The sequence below is a fragment of the Cebus imitator genome, unplaced genomic scaffold, assembly GCF_001604975.1.
Source record: "Cebus imitator isolate Cc_AM_T3 unplaced genomic scaffold, Cebus_imitator-1.0 Scaffold152, whole genome shotgun sequence".
Taxonomy (NCBI): domain Eukaryota; kingdom Metazoa; phylum Chordata; class Mammalia; order Primates; family Cebidae; genus Cebus; species Cebus imitator.
The window spans coordinates 4,009,536-4,027,895 of NW_016107467.1; the positions used below are offsets into that span (position 1 = coordinate 4,009,536).

The following is an 18,360-nucleotide window of genomic DNA, read 5'->3' on the forward strand; positions in this document are numbered from 1 at the left end:
CTCTGTCAGGATAACTCTGAAGAGTTAATATGGTCTTTTATAGCTTTATTAATATCTAAGCTGAAGGTGGCTGCTTTGTACTTCCAAGGTTGCCTTTGAAGGATCTATTCCTCAGTGGAACATCCTGCTTCCTGCTTTTTATTTATTTTTTATTTTTTTTTTGATAGCAGTTGGCCGGAAAGCCCCTGTCGATCTGTAACTATTTGGAACTGCTAGATTGAAATGCCATTTTCAAAACTCCAGCTCCTCTGCTAAACAATTTTTCTAGGAATGATGCCATATCACTAGCTACATGGATTTGCCAAAAGGCAATAGTACTCCAATGGCCCTAGCTCTGGGAATGCTACCAAATGTTGGTTCAGGCTGGAGGTAGGCAGTAAATCAGCAGGAGAAGCTGATAAATGCCCTAGCTTTTAATACCTTTTATCTTTTTCCAGACGACTGCTCTATCTCTCTCACCTTCTGCTTCTATTCATGATAGTACCATTTTCTCCCCTTTTTTTTTGTGGCTTGATATTAGAATTTTTATTTGAAATGGCCTTCCTCAATTATCAGAGAGAAAATTCACACCTTTCAAAGCTAAGGCAATCAAATTTCCATGTGACTCATAAGTAACTCTTCTTTCTGTAGCACCTATATGCAACTGTGGGATGCCTGATAGATTAGGATTATATGTTGAATGGGAAATGCGTCTGAACAAAGTGTCAGACAGTAGATTGAGAGCCAGGGGAGGGTTCCAAAGCAGCACCAGAAGGCATCTCTAGCAAGCATCCACTCTGGCTGGGGGCTTCCTTCTAGTTCCAGCCTTCCTGGAAGCTCAGGCAGAGTTGCAAATTCCTTGGACCAGGCAAGCCTAGATGTGTTGCCTGCTTTTGGTAATGTATCAAAAACATGAACTCATCCTTGGAGATGACAGCTATGAGGTATTGGATGTAGAAATTTAGGTCATCTGTCTTCCTTTTTCATTGCCTTAAAAATACTATTTTCTTTATTGGTTTATCATTTGCCTGCCTTCTTTCTTTCTTTCCTGCCTTCCTTTCTTCCTTCCCTGCATTTTCCCTATCTCCCTCTTTTCTTTCTTAAAAGTTGGTTGCCTGGGCTAACATGTACTGCATACATGCTGACTTCATTACTTTCCCTAGTAATCTGTGTGTGGCTATTATTTCTTCATTTGTATGCACTTAGAAGTATTGTATCTCTCTTTCAATAAAAACTCATATTTAAGAACTGACCATCATCTTGTTTTGGTTATTGTGGCTTGGTATTGCCTAATATATTTTTGGGGTATATGATTTTTTTTAATAAAGCAACTGGCCATGTCTATTGAGTTTCCTACTGAACCCTATCACGCAGACCAGTGAGTGACTGATAAATAGTAGGTGCTCAATAAATATTTGTTTTTTAAATAACAATCCTATTGTCAAGCAGACAAATCACCAAGAAGGAAGGAGCTATATATTTAAGAGTAATCTGTTGGTCTGGCCAAAATGGAGTTCTGAGTCCTTTGCTGAGCTGATGTTTACCCAGAAGATGGTAAACTCCTGAGACCAACTGGGCTTTGTTGTTTTTCTCTTGTGGCTCCTTGACCTTGGAAATGTTTTTCTACAGGCACTGCTGTATTTCCCCTGTTGGAATTTTATTTAATATTCTATCTTTGTTTCTACGTTAGAAAACATGCCATGTGAATAATGATGCCTCGAGCAAAAGAAAATCACTCCAGCAGGACAATTTAAACTTAGGACAAATCCTGCCCTCACTTGCATTCACAATTTGCCAAGACAGTCAGTAAGAACTGTGCCCACACACAAACTGACAGAATTGAGGCCCCAAGGTTAGCGATGATTAAAATTTAAAAGTCCATTTACTCATTTTCAAAATATTTTATTCGATTGCTTCTGAGGCAGAATCACGAGTTGCCTTTGCCTTTGCTGCTCCCAGTGATGGCATCCAACTCTGAGGGTAGCTCATCCAACTCCAAGGGTAGCTCTGAGGGGAGCTAAATATCCTCATTGTTCAATGTGCTGGAAGAGAACAAAATGAGGCTGTAAGGTCAATCTCACAGCCTTAGTGGAGTAAAAATTAGAAGTCAATAATTCTCTTACCAACAAAGAGGACTTGCATTCAACAGGATTTTTTAAAGTGGTATTGTGTAAGAATTTTGGAAAATAACACCATAATGGAAAAAAAATTAAAGTGGCATATAAATCAAATATAGTGCTAAAATTATATTTTTCCACATGAATTTTGGAATCCCAATATATATATATATACACATACACACACACACACACACACACACACACACACATATATATATACACACACATATATATATATATACACATATATATATATATTGTTTGTGGAATTGATAAAGCATCAGAACTGGCTTTTTGCACTGAATATGAGCACAGAAGGCTTTCTTCTCCAATAGTGAATTAATAAAGAATAAGTAGGAAAAACGTTATGAAACAATGTGGTAAAATTATGGACTCTGTATTAGGGCAAAAATTGAAAAAAATAGTAGAAGGTCTCTAGTTTTAAGTATGCACAATTTGACAGCGGATGATTATAGCATATTTTGTAAATTCAATAGCAAGCTCCACCACGCCCTTGAATGAAGGAAAGCAAGACCATTTTTAATACGTACATGACACCACACCCCTCTAACATGCAGCAATGGGAGAAAACCAGATTGGTCACCTGTGTATGGAATATGAACTGAGTGAAACCATCGGGAGCAGGGAGGCGTTTCTTTCAAATGTCTCTCTTGCAGATAAAGGAGCAGAGATCCTACCTCTTTTGACCAGGGATGTTGAAAAGCACGAGCAAAGTTTTTGGCTTGGTCCCTTGCTTTCCACAATGAGATAAAGTCTTAAGCCTGTAACTCTCCCTGTCCCATGGGAGTGTGCAAAGGGAGGGAAAATAAGCGGCGTGGGTGAGGGGTGGTGGCGCAGAACCGAAGAAGGGAGGAGAGGAGGGAGCCAGCCTCTGGCAGGAGGGCGTGGAGCCGGGTGCAAGCCAGAACAGGTCCAGCCTTCCCAGAGCCAGCAGCGGGAGGGGACAGGCGAGGACCAGCGGGAAGCGGCCGGCAAGAAACTCCCTCGGATCCGCCCAGAGCTGCTGGACCCTGCCCATCCCTGTCCCAGCTCCCAGCCTGCTTGGGGGAGAAGTTTCCCGAGGGCAGGTACCAGACAGATCGCGTGCTGGAGGGGACGCAGGTGTGTCGGGGTGGGGGTCAATTTGTATCCCTCGTGCCAGCCCTGGGGGTTCTCCCATGGAGAAGGGGCTAAGGGTTTGCTCCCGGGAGAAGGGGGTCAACTCGTTATGGAAAGGAAAAGGTGCGCAGTCAGGGTTCCTTGTCTGAAGTGGGGGTGGTCCGAGGTCCCTTAGTCTTCACCCGGGAAGAGACACCCCCTTTCCAAGCCCCGCCCCCGGGTGGCTGAGGCTGGATTCAGACAGCTCGGGGTCAGTCGGATGGAGTACACTGGGTCCCCGAATCCTCCGGCTCCCACTCACTCCCGCCGGTCGCCGGTAGGTTGACCCTCTAATTTCCAGCCTCTCCCACCCCATCCTTCGCCACCCTCTGAAGAGGATTCCAGATCCCCCTGTGGATTCCCGTCCTCTCTATGGTAGGGGTCCGAGGTCTAGCTAGTTTGGGGGGTCAGTCCCGGCCTCTCTCTCCCACCACGCCCCTCATATCCCTGGACACCTCCTAGGCTGTCGGGCTCAGATCCCCTCCCAACCGACTGCCCATGTCTGGCTCCTACTCTCAGGAGAGGCTTCTAGATCCCAGGGGGTTCAGAAAATGCCGCCAGCCTGGAAGCGAAGAATCAATGGACCGCGGGGGGTGCGGTGGGGGCCACGAAAAACCAGAGAGGGGCTAGAACTCCACCTCCCCAGACCGCCGAGGGGGCGCGAGGGCAGGCCGGCGGCCTGGTTGCCATGGCTCCTGGTAGCGGAGCCGGGGGAGCTAGAGATGCCAGTCACGGATGGTCCCTTCTTCCTCTTTGTGCCTCTCTGTTTCTCTCGCCTTTTTTTTTTTTTTTTTTTTTTTGAGACAGAGTCTCACTCTGTCGCCAGGCGCCAGGCTGTGATTAATTTGGAGAGCAGGGATTGGAGACGGGAGGCTGGGGAAAGCCGGCCCCTCCGTTCCCACTCTCCTGGCTCCCTGCGAGCAGCACTTTCTCAGCCAGGGCAGGGCTGGGGAATTCCTGCGAAAAACCACGCGCGGAGGAGCCGCCGCCGGGCTGGCACAGGTACCCCCGCCATACGGCGCAAAGGGTCGAGCGCAGGGTGGGCGCCGGAGGCAGGGGAAGGCGTGGGAGGCCAGTTGGGCAGGGCAGGTGTGCGTCGTCGGCACGGCAGGGCGGCCTGGCGGGGAGGGAGCCCCAGGCTCAGCCCCTCATTGAAGGGCGGCGGGGTCCAGTCCCGCTGGCTCGTGGGAGCCGCTGAGCAGCCCCAGAGCCAGCAAGCGGCCGCCTGGCCACGCGCGTGCGCGATGGCACGCTCCCGCTGGAACGCGCCGTGGGCGGGGAGATTTGCGCGTGCGCGTGGAGATGGGCAACTGGTGAGCCACCTGGGCTTGCTCTAGGCGGAGGCTACCGGGTCGCCCACGTGGCTTCGAATTCCAGCTCCACCATCACTGTGATGTGTCACTTTGGACTAGCCATTTAACTACTCCATCGTGCCTCAGTTTACCTTTCTCAATAATAGGGAGATTATCAATACCCTCTGTATTGGGTTGTTGCAAGACTGGAATGAGATAATACAAGTAATTTAACATCATGTCTGATGCATAACAAGCACTCAAAAGTTAGTTATTGTTGTTGATAGCATTACTGTTAGTTAATCCTCAGTTTAATTACATATGGTGGATTCTCATTTCTCTGCATTTTTATTGAAGTCAAAATTATGGGTTTTCTAATTTTGGAGAATAATCTTAAGTAGAATATGAATATTTTTACTGCCCAGTCCAACTCCTACAAAGCTCTGGCTTGCAGCAGATTGGAAGAGAGAAACTGATCAACTACTGATGAAGCTGGCTTTTTGGTGACAAGAAAATAAGAAGTTTATCCCACAGTTTTATTTGTAAATCTGTGTTTTCTCTTTCACCTGCAGATGTTGCGTCGGGTTTGTCTTAATTTCAGCCTCATTCTGAGGGACCACCCTTTGACTTTCATAATTTAACTTGGTTATAGAGCCTAGGTATACCCTGGCTTTCTATTTTGTGGCCTTAAGTGCTGCAGGGGATTTACCTCTAGTAATGGCAGAGTATAGTGTGTAATCATTCCTTGCAAGCTCCTGAATATTGTAAGCAAATATGGAGACAAATAGTTATTGCTGGGTGGGTGTGAGTACTGGCTATGGCAGCTCATTAAAATCTCTTTCAGGGCATGTTTGCACCCACTTCACTGCAGAAGCACAGGACTATGATGATGAATATGTGTTTTCTAGATTGTTATTTGTTGCATCTAGATTTACGGATTATTTTCTTTAAAGAAAAAGGTATAGATATTTCTTGATTCCTCATGGTTATATAGAGCTTCAACTTATCTACTGATAAGCAAACTGTATACTTTATGGGCCTAGCTGTAGGTCTAAGAGGAGTTGATGTTGCACATACTATACTTACTACACAAGTTAATTCATCTTATTACAGGAATTGGTTTAAACTAAATTTTAAAAATCATTTTATCATTAAAATATAAAGGTTTCTTGGTGAACTTGAGGCAAGTAAAGTCAGGCAGATGTCACCATCACATAGTGACTTTTACAAAACAGAACACACCCAGAAAAACATTTGTTGGATTTTATAGTTGCTTCTGAAGTCTTTGAAAATAGGAAGTTATTTGCCCCAAAATTGCTTTGTTTAAATAATTTAGCCTGATTTGCTTTTATGGAAAATTAAGGGTGATCAAGATAATTTAAGATTCTTGTATTTTTAACTGATAAAGGAAAATTAAGTAATAGAGGGGAACTAATGGTGTCAGATTTGAAGGAATGATTGTCAGGAAATACTGAGAGTATCACTTCAGGTAGTAGTGTTTGGCTTTTGCAAGACAGCCCTCTCATCCTCACTGTGAATATGTCATCTTTAAAAGGTACCTTGAGGAATTAGTGTGACAGCTTGTCTGAAATTCATGTGATCATTTACATATTGTTTCCCAGGAGCTTTGGCATTAAATGTTTCATTTATTGGAAATTATTTTGCCCTTTGATTTATGACAGCCAACCGTGCAGTAGAGCCTAATGTATTTTAGAAACAATAAAATTAGCTTTTCACCATTTTGTATTTTCTCTAAAAATCTAAAAGCAATGCACTTGGAATGCTTATCTTAGTCCAGAGACAAATGGTAAGAGTAGAAAAACATGACAGATTGGGAGGTATTGAATCCTGAATTTGGGAACCTAATTGAAACGCAAAGGTATAATCAAGAGAATGAACTTGTCTCTGTAACAAGGTTGTTTTCAGTGATGTACTATATTATCTGATTTAATCAGTGTTCCTTGTTATTTTTTCAAACCAAGATTGAGAATAGTATATTTTCAATTATGAACATTTTGATTACAGCTTCATTCTACTAATTCAGTCTGAAGAGAATGCAATTATTATGGTGATTTACATACAATATGCTAAGTTAACACAGCTAATGAGTGAAAGCATAATATTCTTTCTATTCGTTCCAGGAAAAATATTGTGCTAAGCATTCTTTCAAAGAAAAGATTACATTATTCGCCAGCATTTTATGTCTACCTACAAGTATTATTGGCATTGAGCCATTTTTCTCTGCTATTAAAGTGAAATCTCTTATATTTTGGTGATCACATGCCTTTCCTCCCTCCCCTTGGGGGAGGCTGGAAACAATTTTCAATTTAATTAGATATGCTGCTTTCTTTTTTCTATACATCTTTATCCAAGGAAAGATTCTGTATTTTCTAATTTTGGAGGCTGCTTAACACCTTAAACATTACTAATTACTGCAGTTTATTTTATGTGTGTCACAATAGTGTAGTTAGTTAATTATAGCTTTCTCATTAGCACCACGTAGAGAATAATGAATTAACACATCCCTTTGATCAAAAGGGATTTAAGTTTATCTGCTGAGAATAAAAGTGTTATTGTGTTACTGAAAGTCACTATAATTTTCCCAAGAAACAAATTGGTTGGAATTCTGTATCACTGGGTTAGGAAGCTCGATGAATGAGTTGGATTGATCACAAAGTAGAGTAGAGCTGTGGTTGCTTGGCAACCTGACAATATTCTCCAATTTCTGGTATATTTATCCAGTAAACTAGAAAATTCTGTTTTGTTAACGAATGTTTTAAGTCAGTGCACAAATAGACCATAACTAATTGAGATTTTATGTGTTGTGGATAAAAAATGATCCTGCTTACCTTCTCATTGTGTTTAGATAATAAAAATACAAAGGACATATTCTGCTTTCAATTTTAAGACTTTTCCCTAAAGTGTTGACTTCACGTTCCCATAATTTATTCCTAGCAGAAGAATACAACTTGTATATCTCTTTGGAAGTCAAATTATTAGGGGTATGTGTGTGTGTCTGTGTGTGTGTGTGCATGTGTGATGTTTACACACATAATTTCAATAAGAATCACAACTAGAGTTTGAGGTAACATGAATTCTCAAAATTCATGGTTTGCTAATTGAACTGACAGTCTGGTAAATTTAGGGTGGGTATAAATATCCGATTCAAATCACACTGGCAGATGATGGTAAGAATAATAAATGCATTGAACTTGGCCAATATATAAATATACTTTGTGCTTTGACCAGCGTTTCTTATCCTGGTAGTCTTATAACATTCCCTCTTCTAATGTTTGGCTGCATCTTATTTCCCCTATAGTTGTGGAAATGGGAGCTCTGTTGCCCATCTATTTCACCTCTTCCTAACTCCAGGGACTACAATTGTGCCATTTTCCTGTACGACCTATGAATTTTATTGTGCATCGCAATTCCCTTCTCAGATTGTAAACTCCTTGAGGTCACACATTTCCTTTTATGCATCTCATAAACTCTTAAAGTGTCTGGCACAGTGGGAAGCAAGCTGATGTGGTGGTTATGTGCACTGACTATAAAAGTCAGGCTGCCAGGGTTCAAAATCTAAGTCTGTCAGTTTGCAGGTGTGTGGCATTGGCTTAGTCATTTTGACCTCTCTAAGAGACTAATTTCTTCTTTAAAAATGGGAATAGCCATACCTAGCTCATGTGTGTTCTTGTGGACGTTGTATAAGGCAATCTATGCAGACAGCTTAGTAGCACTTATTAAGTGATCAATGAATTTTGGCTTTTTATTGCAGCATAATATAGTCATACTATATCATGCTCAGTATGTGGCTAGACAAAGATAGAGGGACAGTGTGTGTGTGTATCCATGTTTATCTGAATAAGTGTGAGCCATGATCAATGATGGTGTCAAATGGAAAGCTGCTGATTCCTATGTTAATTATATGCACATATGCCAATAGTGATTGTTTCACATATTTAAAAGATTTTCTGAATAAGTTATTTTTAGGCTTGGCTGAAATTAGAAACATCTGGAGAGTTCTTTAGAACTACCAACCCAAATCAATTCAATTACTATCTCTGTGGACGGTGACCAGGAATCTGGATTTTTGAAAACTTCTAGTTTTCAAAAACTAGATTTATGGTACATTAACACATCCTAATGTACCATGATGGTTGAGAATCACTACCTTAGATTTGGGTAGGTCTTCCATAAGATTGTGTTGGGCTAAGGCATTGGTTCACAGTTACCTTGGTGTCATGAATGTGGCTGGAAAGAGAAAAATCTTTGGCAAACTTCTGAGGTTTTTCTTACTAATCTTCTTGGTTTAAATAGCACTTTATTCTCTGAAGATCTCAAATGTGCTTTTCATTTGCTGTGTATAATTTCATTTTTCAACCAAATGTCTCTGTGAAAATGGTAGGAAAGAAGTAATTATCCTGATTTTGCAGATGAATGGAGTGAGCTACACTGAAATTAAATGATTTGACTAGATTCATACATTTAGAACAGGCCCAGATAACAAGATTCATAACAAGATTCCGGTGACTTCGGGGTTTTGAACATTTCTCTGTTTTGCCTGCAGACTTTCAATGAGGCAGGGAGAGTTATTGTTTTTGGACCAAAATAGTATATCAGAAAAAGCTGTAAAAATGAGACGTTCATCCTTTTTCTGGATATAATTGTGCAGTGTAAAGGAAAACAGGTTTTTTTTTGTTTGTTTTTTTTTTAATTTCTAAGAAAAGACCCAATAGTCTATATAGGATTCAAACCAATGTCCCTTGGACTTTGAACCCAGCTTGTATAAATATTTCATTTGGTCCAAAGCATAAATTTCAGCTAATATTTAAAAACTGGAGATTTAATGTAAAAATTCATATTTCTGACTTATTTTAAAAGGCTTGATGTTCTCACAGTAGTGGACCTGAATGATCAGGTGGCAGAACACCACAGGCTAGAACCAAGGGGTTTGTTCCCTTGATGTTCTCAAAACAGTTCTTCTTTGGGTAAAATGAAGCTTCCCCTCACTTTCATTTTGTTTGATATATATTCCTCTCACCTTCACCTTGTTCCTTTCTTTTATATAGATCATACTCCAAAGAGGTCATTAAGGGAACTTAAAGACGGACCCACATCTTTTTGGATGGGATTAGGGAAAGCCTACAAGGGCTGCTGAAGCACATCTGTAGCTGTTATTGTCCCTTGTCCTGAAGGGACAATGGGAAGGTGAAGTTCTTGGAAGGAGGTGGGAGCAGTAGCTCTGGAGGAGGGCTGTCAGGTAGGACCTATAGTTTTTGGTAGAGGAACATAACTACTGTCAAATCACAAGACAGTGTTCTGCTTCTGCCCCAAGATCTCCAGCTGCTTCTCCATCAAGGCAGTAAGAGGGCAAGGGAGCCTGATGAGAGTGGTTTGTGTAGGTCGGTCCCAGAGTAGAGCAGGATGGAGGCAGGCAGAAAATGGATCTGAATCTGGGAAGTGCATGAGGAATACCTAGCACATCTTGAGGGTTTTGCATGTGTGGAACATGAGTTCCTCAAGATGGGGAAAGGGAAAGCTTGAATTGCCAAAAGCAGTATAAAATTGGGAATCACCAAGTTTGTATTGAGGGCCATCTTCACCCCTTTTTCTTTGTCATTCCTTTCTTCTCCCTTCTTTGATTGTCCGAGGTTGGTGTGCTCACATTCATTGGCGGGTTTCAGCTGGGACTTTTAAACTTCAAAACAAATTTGCCCATTCTCTTACATTATCTCTGCTTTCTAAGATAAGAGCTGACACAGCAGACAGAATAATATAAAAGATGTATTCCAGCTTCTATGGTAACAGGTTTGCATTTTTAGCAGAAGTTCCTCCCTAACAAAAGCTTTTGCTGTAAGTGGTGATTCTACTGGGAGGAATTGTAGTTATGATGCCTGGGAAAGTGGAGATACCCTCAAATCTCAGTCTGGCAGCTGACAGTCGTGTAACCTGGATGCCTGGCTCTCTGGAAGAAGCATCCTTCTTCTTTGCTATTGTTGTGTCAGAACAAGGACGATGATGGAATAGACCAGGATGCACTGGTTGCATCCTGATGTGAGGAATTTTTGTTTCCAGGGACTAAGCGATGTATTGCCCAGAGTAATAGAAGGTAAGTGGGTAAAAGATAATGTGGGGATTTTGGTGATCTGTTGCTATTAGAGTTATTGGAAATTCGGTTTTTTATTGTGTTGAAAACCTGCTAAAAACTGTAAAGTTACAGAATATTACCTTATTATGGGATGCCTTATGTATTGGTTATGTTCAGAATAGATAACATACCTCATGTGCAAAAGGTTCAGGGGGAAGATAAATACTGACATTTTCCAAGACTCTGATACTGGATGCTGCATTTCCAGCCATTCAGAAGATTGCTTCCGAATATTTCTATTTTTAAAAAATCATATCTTGTATTATTTGAGTGCTTTATTCTTTTTAGAAAAATTTTCCATGTCATCTCATCTGACTTTTACAATAACATAGTGAACAAAATGAAACAAGTTGTTAGCCCATTTTATAGATGAAAAAACTGATGCAAGATCAAATAGTGGGCTTCACCACTATTTCATTGTGCCTAAAGTGGTGAAAATTAGAATGAAATCTTAGATATCTTAATATATAACCCAGTTCATAGTCCACTCTATTGCTTTCAGGTTTTCTTTTATTTCTTTTCCTTTCTCTTTTGTGTGTGTGTGTGTGTGTGTGTGTGTGTGTGTGTGTGTTTTGTTTTTGGCGATAGGGTCTGGCTTTGTTGCCCAGGCTGGAGTGCAACGGCTCAGTGCAACCTCGAATTCCTGGGCTCAAGTGATTCTCTAACCTCAGCCTCTCAAAGTGCTGGGACTAAAGGCTGGCACCATCATGACTGGCTAATTTTAATTTTTTTTTTTTTGGTAAAGATGAGGTTTCACTATGTTGTCCAGGCTGGTTTCAAATTCCTGGCCTTAAGTGATTCTCCTGCTTCCCCCTCCCAAAGTACTGGAATTATAGGCATGAGCCACCGGGCACAGCCCAGATTTCCTTTTTAAAAGAAAAGAGCAACATTGGATAATGATTTTTTCAAAGGAAATCTAGAATCACTGTATGAACTGAGAGCTACCTAGGGGAAAAATTGAGAATGTTACCAGTTATATTTTGAGGGTTGAATGTAGTCCTGGCCAAAGATAGGGAGATAGACTTTTCCAAAGCACCCTGAATTCTATGATACGTGTGTGTGTGTGTGTGTGTGTGTGTGTAGGTCCTGTGAGGCATTGATCACCACTTTGTGCTAGAGATAGGACTGAAAAACTGTGCCAGTCAGAAATTTAAATAGCCACGACTTACCATTTATCAAGTGTTTATTATGTGTTTTGCAATCTCCATATCAGTAATTTGAGGAAAGTACAATTATCATAACACCCATTGTAAGCTGGGTGATGCAGACACAGAAGGGTTCTTGTCCAATGTCACACAATATGTCTTGCAGTGCCAGACTCAGAACTCAAACTCAGAAGTGTCTGATTTCTAGCCCCAGCAGCACCTCCTTGAATAGCAGGATTCTTCAGCTATGTTCTTCACTACAGACTAACACTCTTTCCTGTTGTGCATCCAAACTTACCTGTTCTGTGTCCCATTATCCCAGGTAAATATGTAGAAAAGTAGACATAAAGGAATCCTGCTGAGGTATTACCTAATAATGTATAACTATTCCAGGAATGGTGGCATTTTAAATGAGGTCTTAAAACCTGCCAGGCATGGTAGCTCAGACTGGTAATCCCAGCACTTTGGGAGGCTGAGATGGTTGGATCACTTGAGGTCAGGAGTTTGAGACCAGGCTAGCCGACATGGTGAAACCTCATCTCTACTAAAAGTACAAAAATTAGCTGGGCAAGATGCTGTGCCTGTAATCCCAGCTACTCAGGAGGCTGAGGCAGGAGAATCACTTGAATCCAGGAGGCAGAGGTTGCAGTGAGCCAAGATCGTGCCACTGTACTCCAGCCTAGGCGACAGAGGGAGACTCTGTTTCAAAAAAAAGAAATAAGTAAATAAATCTTAACGCAACTTTAGGAAACTGAGGCTGGAGGATCACTTGAGGCCAGGAGTTCGAGACCAGCAAGATTCCATGTCTACAAAATAATATACAAATAAATAAAAATAAAAATTAGCCAGGTGTGATAGGACATGCCTATAGTCCCAGCTACTTGGGAGACTGAGGTGGGAGGATCACTTGAGCCCAGAAGTTGGAGGTTACAGGAAGGAGACATTGGCGTTCTCTCCAAAATCAAGTCATATAAGCATTTGATGCTCTGACTCTTCCTGTACCAGACCCTGCGCATCATTATGTGTACAAATGAAACTTCACCTTCATTATCATTTTTCAGTTCTTGGCAGAAATGTTTCTGATACTCTAGAATATCAATATGCATGGATTTCCCTAACTTCTGGGCATTATATATAACCAATTGCATTTCACGGTTGGCATTTCTACAAAGGCATGAGTATCTGCTATTCCAGATTAAAATAGAAATAGTTGGCAATGGCAGCTGCCATATCTCAGCCTTGCTGTTCTTGAAAATGACACTGATCATGATGGCACTGTCATTATTAGCAGCTGTCAATTAAATTAAGGCTTTGGAAGAAAAAATACGACTCTATTTCAGGCACAGTCAATATATTTAGGAGTTTTAAAAGGTTTTTGACTTTTTGTTTGGGATATTTACAAGCAAATATTCATGTATTTTTAAAATGTATTAATATAAATAGCATTCTCAGATGCCGAGTGGCTCCAAAAGGCCCCTTTTTTGTGTACTAGACAGTGACAAGTATAGTCTGCTTCCTGCTTTGGCCAGACAGGAGATCCCACTTCCTTGGATTATAGAGAATGAATTTGCTATAAGGCTTTTGTTTGACCCATGCCTGCTTCTCTGGAATACAAGGCTTGGCTTCTCAAGAAGTAGGTTTATTTCTGTGTTGTAAATTCAATAATTTTTCTCATTTGTTCTATAAAATGTATCTAATGACATAGTGGAGAATTCATTCATTAGATTAAAATTTAAATATGTGAAGAATGGTTAAGGCATTATACAATGGCAAGAAATTGAAAACATTGCCCACAAGGGTAAACAGACAAATAATAATAATTTTAACATTTATCACCTATATCTACATGAATAATACACTATATTGGATTTTTGTTATTGTTCACTAATTTGAGACTATTTTCTATAAAGAAGATCTGAGTGAATGGAGAAAGACAGCTAAAACAAGCCTGTTTAAATTTGATCAAAATTCATTTTGCTTCGTGACCTTTAGCAATTCTCAGAAGAGTTAAATTTCGAGGGATCTCAACAATCTGCTCTTCCCATGCATACAAGTTTCTGCATGTAATTGATTTGGGCTGAACTGATTTTGAACACAATTGATTTGCTTTAAATAACATTAAAGAACCACGCATTCAGCAATTCAGGTGCAACTCATGCACACTTCTGAGTCAAGTTCAAATAAATTGTATTCGACTTTAAACACTGTCCCCTTAAAAAAAGGGCTGGCAGTCATCAGAATTAATAATGCCATCCAATCAAGTATAAAAACCGATATGGGTGGCTTGGATCAGAAATTGATCTCCATACACAAAGCCTTCTTTTAAAAATTTGTTATGACCTTTTGTTTTCTTGCTTTACTCGCTGTAAACTGAGGAGAGAAACATTTACTGCTGCCTCCCCATAGCAGTTGGAGGATTAATGAGCTAATATTTGTAAAGTGCTTTGAAGATAAAGGTGCCAGCTATTATTATTACTAATAAACCATTTTTCTGCAGTGTAATTTTGGACAGCAGCCATTAAAAACCCATTACTGTATTTAACAGTAAGACAGTCTGCCACTGCCTAGTATTTACTTCCTCAATTAAGCGTGCATTTCACTTCCTTTGCCCCTCCAAATTCAGAACTGGTGAGGAGATACAGAAAGGTATGTGTCATCATTTCCCAATATTTTTATCATCGAAATGTTAGGTTTGGGTTTTTTGATTGTCTCAGCAGAAAGCTAGACTATACCCTCGGTGGGAGAGTAGTTGAGCTACACTTCTGTTTCTATGCCTTCTGAAGGAAATGGAAGGCTTGGTTTTAGGCTTGTCCTCAACCAGATTTACCCTGTAGTATATTATCTTTGAAGATAGCATTCCATAATCTCTTTTGTTATTCAACTATGGTACCATGAATGAAACTGACTTATTTGAGTGGTTGTATGTGTGTACCTGCATGAGGGTGGGGTTCACAGCTCACTCCTAAAACTGAAGTGGAAAATGGAGGTAATTATGCAGCTATCCCATGTCCAAAAATATTAAAAAATAAAACTAGAGACCTTGAATTATACAAGGTAGTTTTTTAGTTAGTAATTACTATTATCGGTATGTGATATTAAATCCTTTCAATCCTGATTTATTTTATCTATATAGATTTCCTAAACTCTCAGATGATACAGGGTATTGTAAATATTTCTCACATATTGCCAAAACAATGTTCATTTTCCTCTGATGCTATTGTAGTACTGCAAATAAAAGTAAAAAAAAGAAATAAATGACCATAATGAGATGTCTCAACTTTCAACAGCTATATTTCAGGTATTCAAATCCTAGGCCAATATCTAAAAGCTGAACAAAAGAAGCCTCAAAGCAACTTACATCTCTTTCCTTGTAAAAATTTGCTAAAATATAAGCAATTGATTATGGAAATAACTTCCTCATTCAGTGACTATTTGCTCTTAATTTAGAGCCATCCTAACACACGTAATTGTATTATTTAGCAGATGACAAAGTATAAACTGCAAGTTGGAACAGATGAGGAAAATTTTGGAAATTTACTCTAAGACAAAAGAAGTTATACCTAATATTTCTTCAGCAGCAAGGGAGAGGGATAGAAAAGCTAGAAAAAGACAACTCAGAAATGACTATATAGGTGATACTGAATCATTAAGAAATTATGAAATAGTTTAAAATAAAAACATAAATTTTGTTGTACCACCTTTAGGAGTACAGATCATTTATCTGAAAATCATATGGAACTAATCCTTCCTAGTGGTCTAGTTGTTCAATAATGTTAAGTACAAATTCTTGTATTTAACAGAACCCAAATCTTTTAAAAGGTTTCTTTTTGCAAGCAATGCACTAATTGTGATCCAAGGTGGGTGATGTTGTTTACAGATACGATTTTGTATTGCCCATTGCAACTTTGCCACAGAGTGTATTTTTTTATTACTATCACTTAGGGAGACTGTTTGTGAACTCACGCTATTTTCCTCATTTGTTTTGTTTACTTGCATATGGGGAATTCACCATATGGCTTAAAACTATTTAAGACCTCAGTAGATACGTGTTTTGTGTATAAAGTTATTGGGGTATCTGTAGGGATGTACATAAGCTGTTTTCTATTGGGAAGAAAAGTACCTTAAAGCTTGCATGTAGCTAACAGCAGAAATGATGAAAAAGATTCTGAAATATAGCCAAGTAACAATTTGTGTAAAAGGTGAAGGCACATTGTTCCACTTACCTATTACTGAATGACAAACTAACTCATACCTTTAAACAATAACTTCAAATGACAGCCATTTTATGAAATCTCATGACTTTGTAGGTCAGGAATTTAGGCAGGGCTCTACTGCATGATTTTTTCTGCCCCATTTGGTGACAACTAAGGTCATATGGTGGTGTTCAGAGAGTGGTGGGGGTGGGCTGGTGGCCCCAGGATGGCTTCCCTCACATGCATGGTGCAATGGCAAGGAGGGCAGAGCTCAGCTGGGCTCCTCTTTCTGTCCAAATAGTCACAGGGCCTCTCTCCTGGTCTTTCCAGAAATGTCACTGGACTTTTCACACAATGACTCAGGGCTTTAAGAATCTAACTTGGAAACTTAAAGGCTAGTCCTCAGACAGCTCAGATTCAAAGGAAGCTCACATCCAACTTCTAGTAGACACGGTAGCAAGAAATACTAATCATGAAAGGCATGCTAATTAAAGAATTATTAAACCCATTGTGATACACCATTCACTCACCATATGATTGCTTACAAAAAAGGAAAAAATATGGAACCCTCTGTTCCAAGGGAACACTCCTTTCCCCCTTTTGACACTTCCTAGAGATCTTAGACCCACACAACTGTGAGAAAGGAAAATGGTGTGAGTGAACTTTTTGGCAAGGCTGAAGTGCCCTGGTTTTGTCTGGAGAGAGAATAAAAGCGAAAGGAAGGAGGCATCCAGTTGGCTGAGAATACTGTTGGCTAAGATTCTTTAGCAGGGTGGGCTTTTCTGATGCTTTTGTCTTCTGATCTATTTAGGTTTATCCTTACTCTTTTCCATTTAGCCGAGAAGTGGCTTGGGTTTAAGAGAACCAGGAGTATCTCAGCAGAGTCAAAAGGGCCATAGTGAAATCCAGATGTCAAGAAACAAGAAATTGACTAGATTAGTCAAAGCTTCACTCTTGAGGAGGGAGAGAAAAGAGCTCCTGTATTTCCTTCTATTTACTGATTACAGCCACAAATGGAAAAGGAAGCAGGCTTTTTGCCCTGAAATAATGATGATACATCGGGCTGCAGAGCTCCTATACCTATAACTCTGTGAAGCATGACTATAATGGAAAGAAGACTGGTGCGTGGCTGGTACCAATATTCTTAGATCTTCCCGCAGTGTTATGAGAGCACAGAGCAGGATGCAGGGCGAGGATAGACAGCAGTGGATCTTTCTTGGGCTATTTATTTCTTTCCAAATGCTCTCTGAAAGTGGATGAAGAACTACTGCCATGTATGATGTGGGTTCAATTTCTATTCTCATTGCTTCTACTTCTCTGTTTTTCCGGATCCTACTGTCACGTTCTTTCTTCTGTGGCTTGGCCATTTTTCTCTCATTTTTTTTTTCCATCGTATGTGTAGGAACTATACATACGATCATTCCTCTGCCTCTGAACCATTATCCCATCCTTCTGATAAACATGAGTAGATGTTTTTCCACCGCAGTCTTGCCAAAAGCACTTATAGAGTATTGTACTGTATTTTCCATATTTCATAAACGCTTCAACAGGCAAAATGTAATATACACAACTCAAAATTGCTGTGCTATGATGAATTTAGTTCTCTACTGGTAATGCTATGAATTGCTTTTGAGCAAAAGATACAATATCTAGATATTATTTAATTTGATAATTGTAGTAACTAGCTATTTAAGTAAGATAGGTATTAATCCTGTTCAGACAGGGTCAGTGGAACAAATGGAACTGACATATGAGGGAGTGGAACTGAAACTCAGATTGTCGGATTTTGTCTTAAGTTATTTTAATGACAAGTCATATAGCCACTGATAAAAGGGTTTGTTACTCAGAAAATGCAGTCTTCTGGACAAGTTTTATTTTTGCATGAGATAACCTAAAGTGTCATATGTGTTAAATTCTGCTGTCTTAGATTTCAGGAAAACAAATGTAGAGTGTTAGAGGCTGGTGGTGAGAGCGAGCTGAGAAGGGTGACAGTAAACTGAGGTTTCTACAGTGAGTTTGCATTAAAAAAAAATACTTTTTGTGGGTACTGGAACCCAAGCAACTCTCAGATTTTTCCATAGTCTATTTTACATAGCATCATACATTTTTATTATGACCAGGAGCATCTGTTTACCAGTCTTTCTTTCACCATTTACCATTTCCTATCCCCTATATACCTCCTGTCTCTGCTTTTATACTACCACAAAGCCTGCTTCAACTTTCCCCTCAATACACTGAGATTTTTTTCTTCACTAACCATTCTGGAAAATTCCTCGTTCAGCCTTCTAATCACTAGACCCCTGCCACCTTTCCTTCACTGGATTTCTG

General features: G+C 40.0%; 1 protein-coding gene across 6 annotated transcripts in view; it reads left to right on the top strand.

The window, feature by feature from the left end:
* Positions 1-3,114: 3,114 nt before the first annotated feature.
* CHL1 (cell adhesion molecule L1 like) overlaps positions 3,115-18,360 on the top strand; it is a 203,184-nt gene continuing 187,938 nt past the window's right edge. For 3 of the 6 annotated variants that reach the window (XM_017543321.2, XM_037743771.1, XM_037743770.1), the window contains exon 1: positions 3,436-3,534. The gene's annotated coding sequence lies outside the window, so the exon portion shown is untranslated. Of the gene's footprint in view, positions 3,222-3,435; positions 3,535-4,099; positions 4,260-18,360 lie in introns of those variants that run through there. The other 3 variants (XM_037743769.1, XM_037743768.1, XM_017543322.2) reach the window with 3 other exon arrangements.